Source organism: Triturus cristatus, chromosome 7, assembly GCF_964204655.1.
Source record: "Triturus cristatus chromosome 7, aTriCri1.1, whole genome shotgun sequence".
Lineage (NCBI taxonomy): Eukaryota > Metazoa > Chordata > Amphibia > Caudata > Salamandridae > Triturus > Triturus cristatus.
In genome coordinates, this window is record NC_140590.1 from 472,584,458 (window position 1) to 472,607,604 (window position 23,147).

At 48.3% G+C, this 23,147-nt stretch overlaps 1 long non-coding RNA gene across 1 annotated transcript in view; it reads right to left on the reverse strand.

Moving 5' to 3' along the window:
- The window catches only part of LOC146809941 (uncharacterized), a 137,297-nt gene that overhangs the window by 113,948 nt on the left and 202 nt on the right, over positions 1-23,147 (reverse strand). The gene's annotated exons all lie outside the window — the stretch shown is intronic.

A 23,147-nucleotide genomic window follows, 5' to 3' on the forward strand; every position in this document is an offset into this window, starting at 1 on the left:
GGGTCTCTGGTTGGCGCAGGTATGCACTTGCGACAAGCAGGGACCCTTTCCTCTAAGTCAGGGCAAAGGATCACCTCTTTAAAAATAACCCCTGCTCACCCTCTAGGTAACGTGGCGCGAGCAGTCAGGCTAGATTTCCAGAGGGCATATAGGTTAAGCGTTCAAGTTGTCCCACACAATAATCACCTCCCCACCACACAAAGACACAAGGCTGTATTTATCAAAAATAGGATTCTTTATATAAAAGGTTTTCTTTCAGGCAGGTTGCATAAATACAGTTCTCTTGGTAAAATAATCCAGTTACTCTCAAAATGCTTTAAGGGCAGTCCACAGTTGTAAAAATGGCACAGTTATAATTAAAATCAGTTCTTTGGGTCTTCTGCGCACTTCGTAGCGCCTTTGGGATGCTCTGGGCAAAGTTTTTTTCAGTACCTTGCCGTTTCTCACGCTTCTCGCGTGAGCACGAGTACGCTTGCGGTACCTCACGCTTCTCGCGTGAGCACCGGCAATGGTTTTCTATGTGGGTACGGTTCGGACTGTCAGGGACGCTCCGTACCTGGAGGGAAGCACCGGTACGGTGCGAACACGGCTTCCTCAGTACGGTGCGAACTCAGAGCGGGTCAAAAGGCAGTACAGTGCGAACCAAGCTATTATTACAGCGCGAACCAGGATATTGGTACAGTCAGTACGGGGCAAATGTACGAGGCGAACCAGGTGATTCCCGGCGTCAGTACGGTGCGAACTTGCTTCCAGGCAGTAAATACGCTCAAACTTAAAAGGCAGTACGCTTCAAACTAACACTTGGACTCAGCCCTGGGACGATCGGTACGGTCCGTACGAAAGCAAGTACGGGTCGTACTTTTCACGCGCTGGCACAATACCTTGTAGAATTCACGGCGAAGGTGCGTGGCGGCCTCGCGGTCCAGTCCAGGGGTGTCCCACGTCGCGCTGGCGTCCCAAGTGTCCAGGGGACAGCGGAGCTTCGTGGGGCGCTCGGGCAGGATGCAGGTCACCGCGAAGGGGGGTCAGAAGCAGGAGGGCAGTCTCGGGGGTGATTTCACAGCGCAGCGCGCTGTCAGCTTCGCACGGCGAACCAGGGCACGGTCCTCACAAGAGCCTCCACAACCCGGCAGGGTCACAGGGGGCTCGGCGCTCAGACGCAGGACTCTCCTCCTTACTTTGCGAGCTACGGCTCGAGGGGGCAGCTGTTCACGGTGCTCGGGCTGTCAGGCCTTTACTTTGTTTGCAGCCACACCAGCAGCAGAAGTCGCGTTGCTCAGTGAGGTCAGGGGATGCTCAGGTTCTCAGGGGTCAGCTGGCAGAATCACTCCTTGGCACTTCTCCTCTTCTTCAGGAAGGTAGCGCCCACTGTTCCTGGGGCGCAGATCAGGGGGCAAGTTCACTAGCAAGCCCTTGGAGATTGTTTTCAGCACAAGTTGATTAAAAGTCTTTTCTGTAGTCTTTTCTTCCTCTCCTTCCAGCAGCAGGCACCCACTGCAGGCCAGTCTCTTAGGCAGAGAAACAGTATTCCTCCTTCAGCTTCTCCAGGTCCTTCTCCTTCAGGCAGAGGTTCGTCTTGGCGTCAACACGATCTGATTTCTTAGGAGCCAGGCTCCTACTTTTATACACCAATTCTTTTGTTCTTTAGCGCCAGGGGGCCTGGGCCTGGCTCAGTCCAGTTCTGGAGCACTTTGTTATGGTGACTCTGCGCTTTCCTTTCAGCAGCAGGGCAGAGACATCAGCCGCTCCACAGGGGGCGGCGCCGGCTTTGTGCTGGCAGAGCACAGGTCTATTCAAGAGTCAGGGTGTACTCCTCCCACCCATCCTGGTGTAATCTCTCTACCCACCACCTGGCAGCCAACCTGTCTCTGGGGTTTCCCCAACCCTGCTCCTTACTGTTGCTAGGCAGAACACACACACACACAGCGCAGAGGCGGACTGAATGGCCAGATCAGTAAATACTAACTTTCTAAAAGTAGTATTTACAAACACAGGATATTAAAATAAACTTTACTAAAAGAAGTATTTTATTATTCTGAGTCCAGGCATACTAAACATGACTTTCTACCATGCTCTATGAGTCCACTGGGGTCACAGCGTGTAGTGACTCCAGCAGCCCATTCTGGCCTATGGAGAGCAGGTAGCCTTCAATAGTGAAAAACGAAAATGGCTGTAATTCACTATTAAGACATGCCACACACATCAGGGCATGTCCTACCTTATGCCTACAATGCACCCTGCCCTTGGGCCTACCAGAGGGGTGACTAATATGTAGTTAAGGGAAGGTTGAGGGACTGGCAAGTGGGGGCACTTGCGCAGTCAGCGCGACAGTACCAGACTGCGCGCAGGTTCTGCAGTGGCAGACCCTAGACATATTTTACTAGGCCGCTTCTGTGGGTGGCACAACCAGTGCTGCAGGCCCACCAGCGGTATTTGTATTTACAAGCCCTGGCACTCCTGGTGCACTTTACTAGGGGCTGACAGTAAACCAAATGACTCAATCATGGACACCAATCAATGTATACATTTTTAAAAGGGAGCACTTGCACTGTGGCACTGATCAGCAGTGTCACAGTGCTCTGAGCAGCTAACACCAACAAAACACAATGAGGCACATCAGCAAAAAGTGGAAGGGAGACTCACGCCAAGGTGCCAGGTCTAACACGTGTCCCCTCCAGCTGAAATGTGGGGAGAACTACCCTACCCCAGGGAGTTCCTCTTCACTAAGGCGGAAAAACCTGGACAGACCGTCAGCATTGGCGTGATCTGTGCCAGGGCGATGTTCCACCGTAAAGTCCATACCCTGTAGGGAGATGGACCACCTCAACAGTTTTGGGTTTTCACCCCTCATTTGCATCAACCATCTGAGGGGCCTGTGGTCGGTCTGAACCCGGAAGTGAGACCCAAACAAGTAGGGTCTTAGCTTCTTCAGCGCCCAGACCACAGCAAACGCTTCTCGCTCTATCGCACTCCACCTTTGTTCCCGTGGAAGTAACCTTCTACTAATAAAGGCTACAGGTTGGTCCCACCCCTCCTCAGTCATCTGTGAGAGAACAGCCCCTACACCATGCTCTGATGCGTCTGTCTGCACTAGGAATTCCTTGGAGAAGTCAGGAGCCAAGAGCACGGGCGCCGTGCACATGGCAGTTTTCAGGGTGTCAAAGGCGTTCTGACAGGTGTCAGTCCATATCACTTTTCTGGGCTGCTTCTTCGAAGTCAGCTCTGTCAAGGGGGCAACGATGCTGCCATACCCCTTGACAAACCTCCTGTAGTACCCAGTGAGTCCTAAAAAGGCCCTCACCTCCGTCTGGGTCTTTGGGGGCTCCCAAGCCAGGATGGTTTCTATCTTGGGTTGTAGGGGCGCCACCTGGCCGCTCCCCACCTGGTGTCCCAAGTACACCACGGACCCCTGCCCGATCTGACACTTGCTTGCCTTGATCGTGAGGCCTGCCTTGCGCAGTGCCATCAACACTTCCCAGAGATGTTGCAGGTGTTCCTCCCATGTGCCGCTGAACACTGCGATGTCATCCAGGTATGCTGCGCTGAACTCGGTCAGTCCAGCCAACACCTGGTTGACCAACCTCTGGAAGGTGGCAGGGGCATTCTTCATCCCAAATGGCATGACACGGAACTGGAAATGCCCATCTGGTGTGGAGAATGCAGACCTCTCTTTGGCCCCATCAGTTAAGGCGATCTGCCAGTACCCAGACGTTAGATCAAACGTGCTGAGGTACCGGGCAGCCCCTAACCAATCGATGAGCTCATCAGCTCTGGGGATGGGGTGCGCGTCAGTCTTCGTGACTGAATTGAGTCCTCTGTAGTCCACACAGAACCGGAGTTCGGGTGTGGCACCCGGCGCTGCAGCCTTTGGGACCAAGACCACTGGGCTGGCCCAAGGACTGCTGGAGGACTCAACCACCCCAAGAGCAAGCATCTTTGAGACCTCCTCTTTGATGCAGGCTCTGACCCTGTCAGTTACCCTGTAAGCCTTGTGCTTCACAGGTAAGCTGTCTCCTGTATCCACATCATGGACGCACCAATCTGTGATACCAGGAACCAGGGAGAACAGGTCAGGAAACTGTCCCAGCAGCTGGCGGCAGTCATCCTGTTGCTCAGGGGTCAGGGTGAGTGAGAGGTTAACTCCATCCACTGACCCGTCCTGCTCTGAGGCTACCAAGAGGTCAGGAAGAGGTTCTGACTCCTCCTCCGTCCCATCATCGGTGGCCAAGAGCATGCCCACTTCGGACCTCTCCAAGTGGGGCTTGAGGCGATTGACATGTAGGACCCTTAAGGGGTTCCTAGGAGACTGCAAGTTCACCAAGTAGGTGACAGAACTCTTGCGCTCCACAATCTCAAAGGGTCCTGTCCACTTGTCCTGGAGTGCACACGGCTCCACTGGGGCAAGGACCCATACCTTTTGACCAGGTTGAAGCTCAACCAGAGTGGCATTCTGGTCGTACCACCGCTTCATTTCCTCCTGGCTGGCTTCCAGATTTGCCTCAGCAAGTTGCCTGAAACGCCTAGTCTGGTTCCTGAAGGCCAGCATGTAACTAAATACATTCTGGGGAGGTTTCCTGGGAGATTGCTCCCAGCCTTCCTTGACCAGACTCAGAGGTCCACGTACAGGGTGGCCATACAGAAGCTCAAAGGGACTGAACCCCAGAGACTTCTGTGGCACCTCACGGTAAGCAAAGAGAAGGCATGGTAAGAGGACGTCCCACTTACGCCTCATTGGTCCTTCAAGGCCCATGATCATGCCCTTTAGGGTTCGGTTGAATCGCTCAACCAACCCGTTTCCTTGTGGATGGTAAGGGGTGGTGAACTTGTATGTCACACCACATTCTTGCCAAAGGGATTTCATATATTTCGATATGAAATTGGTCCCCCTATCGGACACCACCTCTAGAGGGAATCCTACTCGTGAGAAAATTCCCATCAGTGCTCGTCCCACCACGGGGGCCGTCACTGTCCTCAGAGGGATGGCTTCAGGGTACCGGGTGGCATGGTCCACCAAGACCAGGATAAACCTGTTGCCCATGGCTGTCTTGGGGTCCAGTGGCCCCACAATGTCAATCCCCACTCGCTGGAATGGGGTACTGACTACAGGGAAAGGTTGGAGTGGAGCTTTCAGCTTCCTTCCACTCTTGCCACTTGCCTGGCAAGTCTGGCATGTCCTGCAGTGAGTATCAGAACTCCTGCGCATTTGGGGCCAATAAAAGTGGGTGACAAGCCTTTCAAAGGTCTTGTCCTGCCCCAAATGCCCTGCTAATGGCATGTCGTGAGCCAGCCCCAGTAGGAAGGTTCTGAACTTCTGGGGTACCACCAGCGCACGGGCTAACCCAGGTTCAGCAACCTTAGGCTCTGAGTACAGGAGGTTGTTCTCCCAGTAGATCAAGTGAGTTCCGGACTGATCACCATTGGCCTGGGCTGCAGCCTGCTGCCGCATACCCTCTAGGGAGGGGCACTCTTTCTGCTCCCTGCAGAATTCCTCCCTGGAGGGGCCTCCTTCTTGCTGCCAATGGGTCAGCTCAGGCAGGTCCCCCAGTTCGGCTATCTGTTCCCCGGTAGGCTCCAGGGCATCCCCCTCAAGGTCTGCTTCCTCCTGGGCCGTGGGAACTTCAGGAGCCGGTTTCCCGTGCCTCCCTTGCCCTCTCTCTAAGGCCGGTTCCTGGGCCTCTCCCTCAGGCTCCAGGGTCCCTTCAACACCCCTACTGGCTGCCATTGACCGGGTGGTCACGCACGCCCAATCAGGTAAACCCACCATCCGCAGATGGGCTGTCTTCTCCACCTTTTCCCAAGGGGAGCTCTCTAAGTCATTCCCTAGGAGATAGTCTACAGGCATGGCAGTTCTCACAGCGACTTGCAGAGTACCAGAGACCCCCCCCCACTCAAAGGGAACTTGAGCCATTGGACAATGACTCTCCGTGTTGTCAGCATTGACAACCCGACAATAGGCATGGGGTACGACCTGCTCTTGAGATACCAGGTGCTGCCGCACTGCAGTCACGCTGGCTCCTGTGTCTCTAAGAGCCTCTACCTTCTTCCCATTGACGGTCACCACTTGCCCATATTTCTTAGTGTTAGAGGGCAAGTTGGCTTGGGGGACCATCTCACTGTCTCCTAGTGAGACTAAGGTCATCTGGACGGGGTCCCACCCACCTTGGACTTCTACCTCCTCCCCAAAGGCTACTGTAGCCACTTGCCTGGGTGGAGCACCAGTGGGTGCGGGTTTCACATATTGGCGACACTTGGGATCACTGGCAAAGTGACCTAGTTCACCACATTTATAACATTGAGGGGGCCCCTTGGGAACAGGTTTACCTGTCGGGGCCCCTGTCTGCTTCGGGGTCGGGGGAGGCTGAGAACCCTTCTGCTGGTTCCCTTGGGGATTACTTTGGGGGCCTTTTTGGAACCCTTTCTGTTTTCCCTTGTCCCCCCCATTCTTCGGCTGGGGACCCTGCCCACCCTTGGCGGAGTCTCCCACGGGACCCTTGTGGACCCTGGTGCTGAGCCAGCGGTCCGCCTCCTCAGCAAGCTTCCTAGGGTTAGTCAGCTTGCTATCTATCAGGTGTTGGCGTAGCTCAGGAAAACAATTAAGCGACAAGTGCTCCCATGCAATTAAATCAAAGAGACCTTGGTAATCATCTACTTTGCTACCCTTCACCCAGCCATCCAGTGCTCTGCAGAAAAAGGTCACATACTCCACATACGTACCCCCCGCAATCTTGGTACACCCCCTGAACCTCTGTCTATACATTTCAGGAGTTAGCCCATATCCGGTCATTAAAGCTTCTTTCATGTGGGGGTAAGAATTCTGCATGTCTAAGGGCAAATCTAAAAGTGTGTCCCGCCCCTCACGTAGGAACCGCCCCCACAACCCCGCTCCCCAGTCTTTCTCAGGGACCCGGTGGGAGGACATGGCTACCTCATAGGCCCGGAACCATTGCCCTATGTCATCATTCCTGTAGAACTCTTTAACTACATCTTTTGGGATGTACACCCTTGACTCTACCTGCACCGGCGTTGCGCTGCCACCAGAGGGAGTGTTCTCCAAACTTTTCTCTTTGATCGCCAGTTCCCTCATTCTGGCGTCGTGCTCCATCAGGATCTTTCTCTCCTCAAGAGCCATTCTCTTTTCTTCTAGAGCCAGCTTTTTGCTTTCCAGCTCCAATTGACCATCTATTTTCAGTTTTGCCAAAGTGACTTGTTGCTCTCTTGCGGCCTGTCTGTCTGCCAGCTCCTCTGGTGACAGACCTCTGCCCGCACTGTGGATGCTCTCCGCTGGTTCCACTAGGTCAATCTCCTCAGGTACAACATCCTCAGCTGCACCCCTTGATTCCATCCAGGCTTTCAGCGCCTTGTAGATCTGTGGTTTGAGCTTGCACCCCACATGTGGAACCTTGAACTTCTTGCAGAAGTACTTGAGTTGCCTTCTTGTGTAGTCGTCCAGTTTTGACGCATCCCATTCCCATTCCATCTCAGAGGCTTCAGATGCTGTGCTGTTTGAGCCCGGCATGGCTTCAAACGCAAGGGATCTTCTTTTTCCTTGGCAAGCGAAAATTAAAACTTGAAAAAGTTCTGTGGTTTAAGCTACTGGACTGTCCACTGTGCAATGGTTAGTAATCACTGCGCAGACACCAAGAACGCAAATCCGTAAATCCGCACCGCTGCCACCAATGTTAGAATCCGGGGTCTCTGGTTGGCGCAGGTATGCACTTGCGACAAGCAGGGACCCTTTCCTCTAAGTCAGGGCAAAGGATCACCTCTTTAAAAATAACCCCTGCTCACCCTCTAGGTAACGTGGCGCGAGCAGTCAGGCTAGATTTCCAGAGGGCATATAGGTTAAGCGTTCAAGTTGTCCCACACAATAATCACCTCCCCACCACACAAAGACACAAGGCTGTATTTATCAAAAATAGGATTCTTTATATAAAAGGTTTTCTTTCAGGCAGGTTGCATAAATACAGTTCTCTTGGTAAAATAATCCAGTTACTCTCAAAATGCTTTAAGGGCAGTCCACAGTTGTAAAAATGGCACAGTTATAATTAAAATCAGTTCTTTGGGTCTTCTGCGCACTTCGTAGCGCCTTTGGGATGCTCTGGGCAAAGTTTTTTTCAGTACCTTGCCGTTTCTCACGCTTCTCGCGTGAGCACAAGTACGCTTGCCGTACCTCACGCTTCTCGCGTGAGCACCGGCAATGGTTTTCTATGCGGGTACGGTTCGGACTGTCAGGGACGCTCCGTACCTGGAGGGAAGCACCGGTACGGTGCGAACACGGCTTCCTCAGTACGGTGCGAACTCAGAGCGGGTCAAAAGGCAGTACAGTGCGAACCAAGCTATTATTACAGCGCGAACCAGGATATTGGTACAGTCAGTACGGGGCAAATGTACGAGGCGAACCAGGTGATTCCCGGCGTCAGTACGGTGCGAACTTGCTTCCAGGCAGTAAATACGCTCAAACATAAAAGGCAGTACGCTTCAAACTAACACTTGGACTCAGCCCTGGGACGATCGGTACGGTCCGTACGAAAGCAAGTACGGGTCGTACTTTTCACGCGCTGGCACAATACCTTGTAGAATTCACGGCGAAGGTGCGTGGCGGCCTCGCGGTCCAGTCCAGGGGTGTCCCACGTCGCGCTGGCGTCCCAAGTGTCCAGGGGACAGCGGAGCTTCGTGGGGCGCTCGGGCAGGATGCAGGTCGCCGCGAAGGGGGGTCAGAAGCAGGAGGGCAGTCTCGGGGGTGATTTCACAGCGCAGCGCGCTGTCAGCTTCGCACGGCGAACCAGGGCACGGTCCTCACAAGAGCCTCCACAACCCGGCGGGGTCACAGGGGGCTCGGCGCTCAGACGCAGGACTCTCCTCCTTACTTTGCGAGCTACGGCTCGAGGGGGCAGCTGTTCACGGTGCTCGGGCTGTCAGGCCTTTACTTTGTTTGCAGCCACACCAGCAGCAGAAGTCGCGTTGCTCAGTGAGGTCAGGGGATGCTCAGGTTCTCAGGGGTCAGCTGGCAGAATCACTCCTTGGCACTTCTCCTCTTCTTCAGGAAGGTAGCGCCCACTGTTCCTGGGGCGCAGATCAGGGGGCAAGTTCACTAGCAAGCCCTTGGAGATTGTTTTCAGCACAAGTTGATTAAAAGTCTTTTCTGTAGTCTTTTCTTCCTCTCCTTCCAGCAGCAGGCACCCACTGCAGGCCAGTCTCTTAGGCAGAGAGACAGTATTCCTCCTTCAGCTTCTCCAGGTCCTTCTCCTTCAGGCAGAGGTTCGTCTTGGCGTCAACACGATCTGATTTCTTAGGAGCCAGGCTCCTACTTTTATACACCAATTCTTTTGTTCTTTAGCGCCAGGGGGCCTGGGCCTGGCTCAGTCCAGTTCTGGAGCACTTTGTTATGGTGACTCTGCGCTTTCCTTTCAGCAGCAGGGCAGAGACATCAGCCGCTCCACAGGGGGCGGCGCCGGCTTTGTGCTGGCAGAGCACAGGTCTATTCAAGAGTCAGGGTGTACTCCTCCCACCCATCCTGGTGTAATCTCTCTACCCACCACCTGGCAGCCAACCTGTCTCTGGGGTTTCCCCAACCCTGCTCCTTACTGTTGCTAGGCAGAACACACACACACACAGCGCAGAGGCGGACTGAATGGCCAGATCAGTAAATACTAACTTTCTAAAAGTAGTATTTACAAACACAGGATATTAAAATAAACTTTACTAAAAGAAGTATTTTATTATTCTGAGTCCAGGCATACTAAACATGACTTTCTACCATGCTCTATGAGTCCACTGGGGTCACAGCGTGTAGTGACTCCAGCAGCCCATTCTGGCCTATGGAGAGCAGGTAGCCTTCAATAGTGAAAAACGAAAATGGCTGTAATTCACTATTAAGACATGCCACACACATCAGGGCATGTCCTACCTTATGCCTACAATGCACCCTGCCCTTGGGCCTACCAGAGGGGTGACTAATATGTAGTTAAGGGAAGGTTGAGGGACTGGCAAGTGGGGGCACTTGCGCAGTCAGCGCGACAGTACCAGACTGCGCGCAGGTTCTGCAGTGGCAGACCCTAGACATATTTTACTAGGCCGCTTCTGTGGGTGGCACAACCAGTGCTGCAGGCCCACCAGCGGTATTTGTATTTACAAGCCCTGGCACTCCTGGTGCACTTTACTAGGGTCTGACAGTAAACCAAATGACTCAATCATGGACACCAATCAATGTATACATTTTTAAAAGGGAGCACTTGCACTGTGGCACTGATCAGCAGTGTCACAGTGCTCTGAGCAGCTAACACCAACAAAACACAATGAGGCACATCAGCAAAAAGTGGAAGGGAGACTCACGCCAAGGTGCCAGGTCTAACACTGAGGACCCTGGGAATCAAGGAAAAGGGTGGGAAGGCAAACAGGATCCCCCAGGACCACGGAACGGAGTCAGCATCGATCGCCTAGGTCTGCCAAGATGTAACCAGGCTACAAAAACATGGAAGAAGGGCTGTGTGTATGGAGGCAACAAGATCCAGCTTAGGAAGGCCGAACCGGGAGAGAATCTGCTGGAACAAAGGGGGAGACAGACACATGGTCACAGAGGACGGAAACACCATGCTCAAAGAGTCCAAAGGCCCATTCTCCCTCCCAGGAAGTCAGACTTCCGACGGAGAATGGAGATTCCTCTAAACACAAACAACCTGGTTGTCGGTCTGAACAAAAACAGCCCGGCCCAGAAGGAGGGGAGCAAACTGAAGAATGGTCAACAAAAAAGCCTTCAACTCCCACCAGTTTGATGACTGGAGAGCCTCAACACGGGATCATCTGCCCTGGGCATTTGAAACCCCCAGGACCGCACCTCATCCCATGGCACTGGCATGAGTCGACAACACCACCATGGCAGGAGGAGGAAGAAGATCGAAACCCCTGGAGAGATTCTGAGGGGACAACCACCATTAAAGGGAAGCTCGAATCTCTGGAGACACAGGAATAAGGGCATCATAGGCCTGAAAGGCAGGATCCCATTGGCTCAGAATGTGATGCATAAGGGGATACAAATGCAGACAGGCCCAAGGGAGGAGATGCAGAGTGGAGGCTATCTCCCCTTAACTCCGCAACCAGAGCTGGGCACACACTTGAGACTGAGACAGCACCCAAGAAAGGTGCCTGAACAGAGTCAATTGTCTTTTCTGGAACAGGAACACCATTCGGAAGAGAGCCCAGAGGAACTTCAGAGTCTGGGAGGGCTGAAGGGAGGATTTCCTGTGGTTGATAAGGAACCCATAAGACTCCATAAGACAACAGACCTGAGCCACATCCTTCTGTGAGTGAGAGAAAGAAGGAGAAACAATCAACCAATCATCAAGGTAAGGAAAACACTGAAGGTCCCGGGAATGGAGAATACGCACCAGGGGGGCCAAGAGCTTTGTGAAAACCCTTGTTGCTGATGAAAGGCAGAAATTAAGCACCTGGAGCTGAAAGTGCTGGGTGTCCACCACAAAGCACAGTCATTTCTGATCCGCTGGATGGATGGGAACATGCAGGTAGGCGTCCATCAGGTCGAGGGAGGCAAGGAAGCCCCCCTGGTGCACCAGTAGAAGTATAGACAGCAAAGTCACCATCTTGAAAGGGCAATGATACATGTAGAGATTCACCCCCTTCAGATCCAACACAGGGTGCAAGTCCATTGCATCCTTCTTGGAGACCAGAAAGAGGATGGAATACCAACCTAGCTCTCTTTCCAGAGGCGGAAACTCCACTATTGCAGCCTTCTCCAAGAGAAGCCGAATGCCCTCCAACAAGGCTGCCCGCCTCAGAGGATGACGTGGCAGAGAAGTCTCCCGGAACACTGGAGCGGGCCGAGATGAAAACTCGCTCAGAAGTCACAGTCCAAACTGCCCAGGCATCAGAAAGACCCAGCCATCGATGACAAATGAAGTGAAGGCGACCCCAAACCGGGAAAGGTGGATAGTCACTGCTTTGGAGAAGGAGTGGTGGCAGAACCATAGGACTGGGACCGGCACTTGTCATACCCAGGCCCCCCGGCAACAACCCCTGCCACAAAAAGGCTGCTGAGTGCCCCTGGCTGAAGGAAAGGCAAAAACACAATGATAATCAAACCCACGACCCCGAGAAGGAGGTCGAATGGCAGCCATAAGCTTTCGATATTCAGCCGACTGCTTGACCAGGACCTCCAGCTGGGGCCCAAACACTTTTGAACCCTAAAACAGCAACTTCAGCAGGACAAACTTCTGAGAGAAATCCGCCTTTCAAGTCTGCATCCAAATATGATGATGTGCAGCAATGGAAACCACGGAAGCAGCAGCCACTGCACGTAAATTATCGAAGGAAATGTCTGGAAGGTATCGTACCTGGAATTCCATGAGAGCCAACAGAGAGGAGGCATCTTCACCCTCATTCAACTGAAGAGCCAGAGCCTGGAAATCTTTCAACAGGAACTGGACCATATAGTTGGAATAGGCCATAGACCGCGCAGAAAAGTTGGAAGCGGGATAGGACCACTTCACAGCACCCTCAACCTTCTAATCGACTGGGTCAGAAGGAAGGGCATAATTTGACAGAACCATGCCCTGAGAGGAAAGGCCAGATATTAAATTATCAACCTTGACTGCACTTAAACCCTCCAATGGATAACGTTTACCCAAAAAGCGAGGTAAAACTGACTTGTCAACATCCCACCATTCATGGGTCAGCAATTTGCAGTACTGTGCAAAAGCAAAGAGTCAGGATCAGGTTGATGATACTGCGTAAACAAATCATCCTCCAGACCATCAACCCCAGGAGTATGAAACCCCAACTTACTCCTGACATGGCTGAACATGTCAGAGAGCTCAGCTCCCTGAACAAAATGACCTCTCACACCATCCTCCTCCTCAGAGTCCACCGCATCAGGCAAGGGAACAGGGCGAGGCACCTTTCACGGAAGACCACCCACCTCCTGTGCCCTGAAAGCAGGCTCCACAGCCTCATTGATCAGGAGGCGTAGGGCATCCACCGTAGGTACAGCAGAGCAAGAGGCAGCCTGCTCCATGTCAGCACTAAACCAAAATGCAGAAGACGGGCTCTTCCTGCAAAAAGACTCATCACTAAGCAATGAAGTCCCACAGCCCCCGCCCTCTCGTGGGAGGTGCCAACAAGCAGGAAGCGCCCGTAACCACAAAAAGAAGCCAGTTAGGCGAGCAAACTCATTAGAGTAGGAGGCATGCACAAACAGGCAAATGGACGCTCAGCGCCGCTGCCCGCAACAAAAACATAGCACCCTCTAAAGCAGGGTGTGATAGTGTACCATGAAAGAACCGCGTCCGCTAAAGCAAGCCGCCTACACCCAGAAACACAAGTAAGAGAAAATACACGTACCCGACTCCGTCCAAACCTCTGCTAGGCACACAAAGACTGCCAACGTAGAACAAGCATTGGCATAGCCAATAGGTCTCGCTTTTGGGACCTTATAAGTATTTAGTTATGCAGCACAATATCCATGGTGCAACAACATCAACTGTTGCATGGGTAAACACTTATAATGTCCCAAAAGCGAGACCTATTGGCTATGCCAATGCTTATTTTTATTAAGTTAGCGTCGATGTGGGTTAGCTCCACTCAAGTCTGAACAAAGTCACCTTGCCATGGTCGGTTACTGTTAGTCACAGCATATATACAAAACTCCTTACGTAAGAACAGCTCAAAGGCACACAGGGGGCCACGTGCAACCCAAACTCCGCTCAGATCAGGGCTGGCCTGGGAGTGGTCTATACTGCCGCTCTCTGGTCCATTTGGAGTGGGGCAGGAGCGAGCGCGTGTCTGCGTGGTTCAACAACGGGGGAAACGTCTACCTGTGACTGATATATATATATACATAGCAGTTTTATAAAGCGCGAACTCGACCGGATGGTATCAGAGCGCTTTACATAGGCTCACACATCCTGTGATTCCGGGTAAATCACTTAATTTCCCCATGGCTAAAAAAAAATGTGACCGCAATGTAAAGTGCTCTGATACCATCGGGTCGAGTTTGAGCTTTATAAAACTGAGATAGATAGATAGATAGATAGATAGATAGATAGATAGATAGATAGATAGATAGATAGATAGATAGATAGATAGATACGATAGATACGATAGATACGATAGATAGATCACTTTTTTTAAATTTGTTTTTAGCCATGGGGAGATTCAGAGATTTACCCAGAATCACAGGATGTTTTGAGCCTTCCTGCCAGTCTCGAACCTGGGGTCCCAAGCTTTCAGGTCGGCCGCTCTAGCCGTTAAGCCACACCCTCTGTGTTCAGCATTGATCCACTAGCAGAGCACTTCGTCTCTATCGCGAGGACAGGCTGCGTGCTCGTCTTTAGAATGCACATTAGCGTTTGCAACTGGCACAGTTCGCGAATTAACTGAGTAAAATCTTTCAAATTTTAATTGTATTTTGAGTAATGGGTGCCATTAGTCAAAGGTTAAGAAAGGAAAAAAAAATGGTGGCGGACTATGTTTACGAGGGAGCACAGGCTAACTTATCTACTTGTAGAAAATTTAAAACTTTAAAGAGGACTGGTAGTTACTAACAGCTTAACGCCTCAGGGCAGGTTCCAACATGCAGAACCCGCACACGCTCCTCTCAATCACCAGATGTGAACATGAACCATGTCCAAATCCTGGAGCAGCATCAAGTGAAGCACACGGTGCCTGAACACGTGTAATCTCAACACCCCGAGCACGGGCAGGGTCCCGGACATTCTCCGTGCAGAGGCTGACTTGAAGAACTGCCCTGGGCACACCGCCTCTGACACAGCGATCAATGGCGGATGGCCACCTTGACACAAAGGCGCTGGAATTAGAGTGCTTCCGAAACTAGCACAGAGGGGGTTCTCAATCAGTTGCTATATGCAATCATTTGTTTGTGCTTACTGTAGATAAAATCAATAGAACTGTATTTGGAAGACTGGTTTACATCCATTGCTGGAGGCAAGGTGCGACTCGAACTGAAGCACTAGAGCATTTCAGAAATAAAAAACGATTTACTTAAGACATGCTCGCGGTTGCACCTATAGGCGCATACGGCATACTTAAAATAACAGGTAAATAATAACTCCGTGCCTGTCCAGGTAGGCAGTGTACAGCTATCTGTAAAGATACAAACTTAGCAGAATCCGTGCCAAGTAAAAGTGCCGTGGCCTGCATGGATGCTTGGCTTGCTGGGGACCGAGGCACTGCAATCGAGGACTATCTATATATAAACTATCCGTCGCATGGTAACATGCTATTTTTATTTACCGTAATTGAACAAATTAAGATCTACAGGGTACGGAGAAATACATTGTTTTCTTCTAATACAGGCAGTAATTATATTTCAAAAGCAAAACGAATATTCTCTAGAGGGAATATGAAAGTTTTAAAAGTTCATGGCCACTTGAACTGAACTCCCCAAATCTTTGACAAAGCAAAAAAAGACAAAGTGGAGGAGAAACCGTGCCAACCGTTAACCCTTCTTCCCAAGACTCTTCTAGGTACAGTCCTTTTAAGTGAATAAAGCCAAGTGCGCGTGCAAGGACGCAGAGGTTTGTGGAATATAAAAATGACAATTACAACAAGCGAAAGGCTGCTTTTTCTCGAGATTGCACAGTGAGAGGGGGTGAGAGCAAGAGGAGACGGAAAGAATGTTTCAAGAGAAACAAGACATGCCCGGCGGAGCGTGGCACGCACGCTTTGCGGGGGTGGGTGAGCGCATTCCAGGCGGGGGAGCGGACCCTTTGAAGTACGATGCCAAACGGATTGCATGGCGGCACGATGCACATGATTGTGCGCGTGCTCGCCATGCAATCCACTTTTGGGACCACTTTTGGGAGCCCCTTACTATAGTCTTGCATTGCGATTGCTACGCAATAGCTAGGCGAGACCTAAAAAAGGAACAGGTTATTTTGGTGACACACTTCCCCCTTTATGCATACCGGATAGGTAGCATCATATTGGGGGAAGTGTTTAAACTCTGCTAGGTATAAGGTTTCCATGAAGTTTCGGATTTTCTATCTACGGACACTAACCTTTTTTTAAAGGGTAATTTAAAGATAGTGATTTCAGAAGCTTAGTAAATGTCTGTTTATAAATGGAAAAAAATGGATGTAAGCAGATGGTACTTTAGAACAGTTCATTTTCCCCGTAACTAGAAGGTTCCTGAACTCAGGGCTTTACCCATTTGTTCACTAGCTGTGACCGAATTTAGTAATTCTTTGTACAAACACACCAATTACAATATTTTGCTGTGACCTCTCAGTCAGGGGATATGTTTTTCAATCACATAATCATCACACTTTCACTGCAGCAGACTTGTCCATCATGCTAATATGAAGAAAACTGCCAGTGATTCACATCCCCTCTGCATTTTGTCTTCCTGAAAGCCTTTACTGTTGAACAATGGTCTGTGTGACAAAACAATCCAGGAGGACTGAGGTGTTTACTCATGTTCCGAAGTAGAACCTGCGGATCCTGCAACGCATTGTGCAGAATCTGCGCCTATGGATCCTACAGTGTGATATGATCCATATGGATACATTGACGTGTCCTTGACACACATTAACATATCAATATTTCAGGAAAGATGACCATAGGTATTATAGACCGTGCATTTAGACAAACATGACCAGTGTTTGCTGCAAATGCATCTCTCCGACTAGCACTCAGTTAAATATAGATGAGGCCTGAGAACAGCGAGCAGCTCAGGTTGTATGAGTTGTATCAACGAGGCTCAGAAATGACCGGCACAGGTTAGGCACTCATATGGGACTAAGCGCTTGCCATTGATCCACAAATGTCAGTGTGATGAAGTGTCATTGTACATTAAGTGGGATACAAGATGATTTGGCTCACTAGGAAAACCTGTCAGCTTGAAGCAGTGTACCCAAAAATCTGTTGCCACAGAATTGTGTCAAGAGGAACAGATCGAGGTAAACCATGGCCGGGCTATTGCAGGAGAGCAGAAAATGAGCTGATGGACAACATTTGCTGGGCTCCATTGAAGTCCCTGGGAACCAAGTAGATATGTGAAGAATTTGCTGTATTCTACAGAACCCTAGATGCACAATCTGTGCCAATATGTGAAGATGAGATTGATAAAGGGCATCAACGCAGAAGCAAGTGCACCGTTCTATTCGGAAATCATTGTTCAGAGGTGATGGATGCCATTGGAGACTGAGTTCAGGCAAAGTCCCGGGCCTGGACAGATTCAATGGTGGAATTCTATAAATATTACTCTGTATTGCTGCACCTATCAGTGCCATAAGAGAATCTCAAAGAGGAGTTTTCCTGAATGAAAACAAAGATCAGCAGCGTTTTAGTTAAATTGGCCAGTCTCCTTTCCCAGAATAGACGCAAAACTCCTGATCAGAATATTGTCTTTCTGCTGGATACCCCACAAGACTACCCTAGTACACCCTAAGCAGGCAAGATTTATTGCTGGCAGGACATCAGCCAGTAATAGAAGGACACTATCTCAGGTAACACTTGAATCAGATTTTGAATCAAGCGTAGGGATAGCCTGCTGGGATGATGAGAATGCCTCCTATTTGGTACAATGAGAGTACCTGTTTCATTTGCAAAATAATCAATTTGCATTTTTTTTTTATATATGTTGTTAGATCTTTTTTTAAATCCACCATGACAATTATAGGAGTAAATGAGTGAGAAATGTGATCTGTAGTAAAGAACACTCTGTCCCAGCTGTTCTTAGCTCTTGCCACGAAGCCTTAAGCACAGGCCATAAGGATAGAAATAAAGTGAAAGGGTATTATTACTTACGGGATTGGATTGGTCTTTGTGGGCTTAATATCTTAATATATTAACAGTACCCCCTTTCCATTTTACCAGAGACAGTAAACAATATTCATTTGTTTGAAGAGGTCTCTGGTCTTCATCTAAAATGGTCTAAATATAAGTTTGTTCCAATGGGCTCATTTGAGGGGGCAGGTGTTAGAGTTGCCCCTGGTCCGAGCACTGGAATCAATTAGATAGCTGGAAAATCCAAATGTTCCTGGCTTGGGAAAGCACATTGCTAACTAATGTATTTAACACTTTGATGGGGCTCATGGAAAAAATGGAAAGGTGGAAACTGTTACCTATGTCTGTGGCTGGGCAATACTCAAAATCTAACACTACTGAAGATGCTCTATGTGTTTGGTTATTTTCAATACTTCATATATGCATTTCTTTCAATGGGGTACGCAGTACTATGGTCATACGTTTATTATGGGTTAACAAACGTCCCTGAAAAGTGCTTAATGGCATATTTAGATGGGGAAGTAAGAGGGCAAGCACCTCCACACCTCTGTTTATAGGTTTTTGGGTGCACAGCTTCCCTTTCTGACAGCATGGGTATACCAGAGGCAGATCAATCCCCGTGCCTACATAGAAAGGCTTATATTTGTCCTATTATGCAAGTCCATTTGACATTCCAAGACAAGAGGAAAGTTGAAGATGGAAACCTACTTGACTGTTACTAAGGTACTGAGCATTGGAGATCATAGGGGTCTCCCATTCATAGTGTCCAAGAGCAAACATATAGGGGTTTGATTTTAAAAACTGGAGTTGCTAAAAGGAGAGGATTTCTGGGATGGGCCAAGCAAAGTTTGAAGGAAGGTACCTTTCTAATGTTGTATCCAAGAGCCACTACCTCAGTATGAAATTCTATATGCCAGTATTGATCAACAAGTCAGTGTTAATCCTATCAGACATGATAACACAATGAAGAAACTGAACAAGATGGTGAGTACAAATCAAAGAACCTCTTCAGGAAGGAAAAAATCCATCGGGCTGTGACTAATGCACGGGACCATGCAATCCATCTCACAGTACAAAAAAAGCAAGCTTACATCTTTAGCTATACAACAATGAAAAGCCACAAGTGGGTCATGTGCAGTGAACATTTTGCTCGAATTGCACATCACTGGGGACAGATGCAGCATAGCTCCTGAAAATGTAAAATGCCTAGGCTTTACATCCACATACTTTGAGAATGGATCAGAAAGGCACATGATTTTGATGGTCTGGTCAAGAATGTTTCTATTTTTTATCACTTATGTCCTTAATCTGGAAAGTGCTCATCAAACTCAAATAGCCAAAACATTAATTTCCTCCCCAAAGGTAGGCTATAGACTTGAAAACCCCAAAATAATCTTGTTACATTTTATGTCCACCCGTTAATAAGTCCACTCTGTAACAATCTTCCTGGAAAGTAGTATTCCTAGTTGCCATCACATCAATGTGTAGTGTTGGCAGGATACAAGTCCTGAACCAAATAAGCGCGACCTAATATTATATTTGGATAAGGTAATTGTGAAGATCCATCCATCATCCCTTCTTACAGTGGTATTGGAGTTCCATGTTAACCTGAATATATCGCTTTCCCTTTATAGCCAGCCCTTATTAGTCACTTCTAATGCCCTTATATATCTTATGATAAAACATTGATCTGCCAACTCTTCTGATGCCTCTATAGCAATCTTCAAACTGAAAAGAGTCCTTAGTAACCCTGCTTGTAGTAAGTGTTTTGCTCCTCCCTCTCTAGCGATCTGTGGTGTTAGGCATCGTTGTTTTAAGGAAAGATAGAAGATATCAGATTTTTCTTTTTGCCATCTCAAGCTCTGACTTCGTCTGCCGACTGTATGAGTGCCAGTCCAGCTGACAACCCTCTTCTTGAATCTTTCCATCTTCTCTCATCTGAGGACATCATTACTCGCCTGTCTTGAATCAGACTTCTGTCCTTGTTTTCTGCAGTTTAGCTTCAGCTCCACCCATAGCAAGAAGAACTTCCTGTGGGCTGCACTGAATGACATACATATGGCTCTGGATGGCGGTGTTGCCTTAGCATTGATTATCCTAGATCTGTATGGTGCTTTTGACACCATTGACCATCACTGACTCTTGCACACGATCCATATCATATTAATCAGGTCACTGGCAATTGACTGGATTAGATACTTTCTTTTGGGTTGTACTCAAGCAAGGACTCTATTTTTATAAAGTGTGAATACTACCCCCTTGAGTATCAAGGTGCTATTGTAGTAAATGAACATGCCACACAAGGGCATTGCATTCCTCAGAGAAGTAGCAGATATAAAAAAAAGACCCTCCCACCAGGTCGAATGCATCTGCAAGCAAAGGCTTTGAGAATACAAAGATAACTAGGTCTGCGATAGCTGTATCAAGCACATGTTGATGAGACTGGATGATGGGTTGGTTTATAACCTGTATTGTGTACCAATTCTGTAAAGTGGATGTGATCAGAGTCTGAGAGACGATGAAGAGAAGCCAGGCAGGAGTAAGCAATAATATGTGCTGCAGTAGTGTGAACCAAGTTTAACTCCAAGATTTTTCACACATTTGGTAGTCACAGCAGGACTCCTAAAAGCTTGTGGATATAAATTGTGCTGCCAATTGGTCCTTTGAATTGATAGTTATGACATTTCTGTCTTATTTTAGTTAAGGTTAAGTTAATTACTGGACATACATGTCTATATAGCACCATAGTATTTTGAAAGTTGGCCACAACAAATTTAATGTATTCATCAGTCTTCGAGGTGATTTGGGTATGATCTGCTTACATAAGAAATGAATACCAAAATGAATTGATCAGGCAGACCAGTGCCCATTTTTTCTAATTTGTATACCAAGCTGCTTATTCCAAGACTCGTTAGTAAGCCATATCCTCTATCATGCACACATAGCACCTTTAACCATCCTCATCAGCTCTTTCGGTTTGATTATTTTATGCATATGCTCATGATATGCAAATTATCAAAGGCTTGATAAAGCCACAGATCATAATACCTTTGACCCCACTGGGCTGTAGCCTCCTGCATGTGATAGTACAGTCTTAAGCTACACTCTGGTCAGACAGGGATCTTAATACTTGAAGACACTCTCCCCACTTTGTCTTCTTACTATTGCCTTCCATCCTCAAATCAACTCCTATCGAAGCTAGAAAACTAAGAATCTGGGTATTTTCTTCAACACCATGCTGTCTTTTGTCTGACAAATCAATAAGGTGGCTTCCACTTCCTTTTTTGTGTGAACAGAGAGTAAGATTATTTTGTGCCAGCAATTTGTGAAAAAATGAATAGCCTTGAAATGTATTTGATCAGCTACCACTCAATTCATTCCCACATCAACCTCCCTCTTCTCCAACTTGTCCTAACTCCAAGACAGAATTAATAACATTTACTCCAACTTCACCCTTAGCCTTCCTGCAAATCTCTATCATATCTTCGGGAAAACCTCATTCCAAACCACATAGTTGCCTAGCCAATTTAAATACCATCATCCCACTTGAAGTGGAAAAACATGCAGTCTATACGGTCGGGATCCTATGTAGACCCTTGAACACATTATATAATTTAATCAATTCCACTTTTTTCTGTGTTTATTGAGGGATCTTTTTAATTTATCTCTTCAAACTGCTGATTTCCCAGCTGCAAGAAATCATGTTAATGTGCTTCCATTTTATTTAAAAAGCCATTGGCTGACCCTTTAGATTTGGTCAACTTCCCATCTATATCCCTGCTCGCCTTTCTGGGTAACGTTTTTGAAAAACTGATAAGTATCCAGTTATCTTCCAATTTAAAGCATAATACTTTTTTGGATCCCTTTCAGACAGGGCTTAGGCCATGCCCTACTGCATGCCACTGATCATGTTAGGTTAAGGTTTGTATGAAGGTAGACCTGCAGCCCTTATCCTTCTTGACCTCTGGGCAGCCTTTGACAGATGTCCCATGCTATATTGATTAAAAGATTGCATGACATAGGTTTGTCTTCCAATGCCCTTAGATAGTTTCATTCCTTTTGTTTGGGAAGTTATCATTCTATCCATTTCTCTCTATTCAAATTGAACCCTGTCCCTATACCCTGCGGTGTTCCACAAGGATCGTCCCTTAGTCAAACACTTTTCAACATCTACATGGCCCTCTCACAGCCATTTTTAGAGCTTGTGCTTTGATATTTGATCTTATGTGGTTGATGTGCAATTGATAATAGTTTTGCTGACAATACCAAAGCAATAAGATTTAAGTTTCAGGACTGAGTAATTGGCCATGTGGATGAAGGACAACTGCTTTAAGCTCGACAACGATAAGACAGTGGTTCTTTTGTTTGATAAAGCCAGTTCTCTTTGGTCTGCTAACTGCTGGCATAATGAACTCGTCTCTGCTCCCACTCCCCAGAAAGCGGCAAATCTGAGGATTGTTGTGGATAACACCTTATCGATAATGGAACAGATCACCTCAGCGTGCAAGGCTTGTTATGGGAGCCTGTGCATGTTGGGCAACATTTTTAACAGGCTTCTAATACAATTAAGTAAACCCATTATTCAAGTTCTCATCACAAGCCTGCTCGGCTATGGTAACACTCTCTATGTGGGTGTGGCTGATTATATCTTTACTCGCCTTCTAACTATAAGAATTACTGCAGTTCGAATGGTGTGCAATATTCCTTCGTGATTCCCATCTATTCTAATACTGAGAGTCATTCACTGGGTTCCAATACGCAAGTGTGTAATTTTCAAGCTTCTTTGTCGCACACATGGGACCTTTTATTCTTTTCAAGCCCTTTTTATCTGCGGAGCAGTGTCTCTTTTTACAGCCCACCCAGAGTTTTAATATCTATTAAATCACTTTAGCTCAAGCTCATCGAATGTTTGCATGACTCATGTTCAAGAACTTTCATAAAACATGGTTGTTTAAACTCCTTTTAGGTCTCGGCTAGCGAAGGCTGTGCTTGCGCAGTCTCGCTCGCGAGATTCAATGTTTTAGAAGTGGGGCTTTAACCCGCCCCTCTTCTTCCCTCTTCTCCATTGGCTGGCCTCTTAAATGCTGGTCAGCCATTGGAGAAGAGCTTTGTCTCTCCAAAGAAGCCCCGTCTTTTTCGGATTCGGGGGCGTGTTTTTTACTTTCTTTCTCTCCTCTGGAATGTAAACATTCCAGCCAATGGCAAGAGGAGAGAAAGAAAAACACGCCCCCGAATCCGAACATGACGCTGCGTTTCTCTGAGGCATTTCTGCTTGACCTCGGAGAAAGGCGTCACTATCTCCTGTTCCTCCCCGCCATGCTTGACATTTTAAAACGTTCGAGCATAAAATCGCCACATCTATGGTTAATAAACCCATCTACTTCATC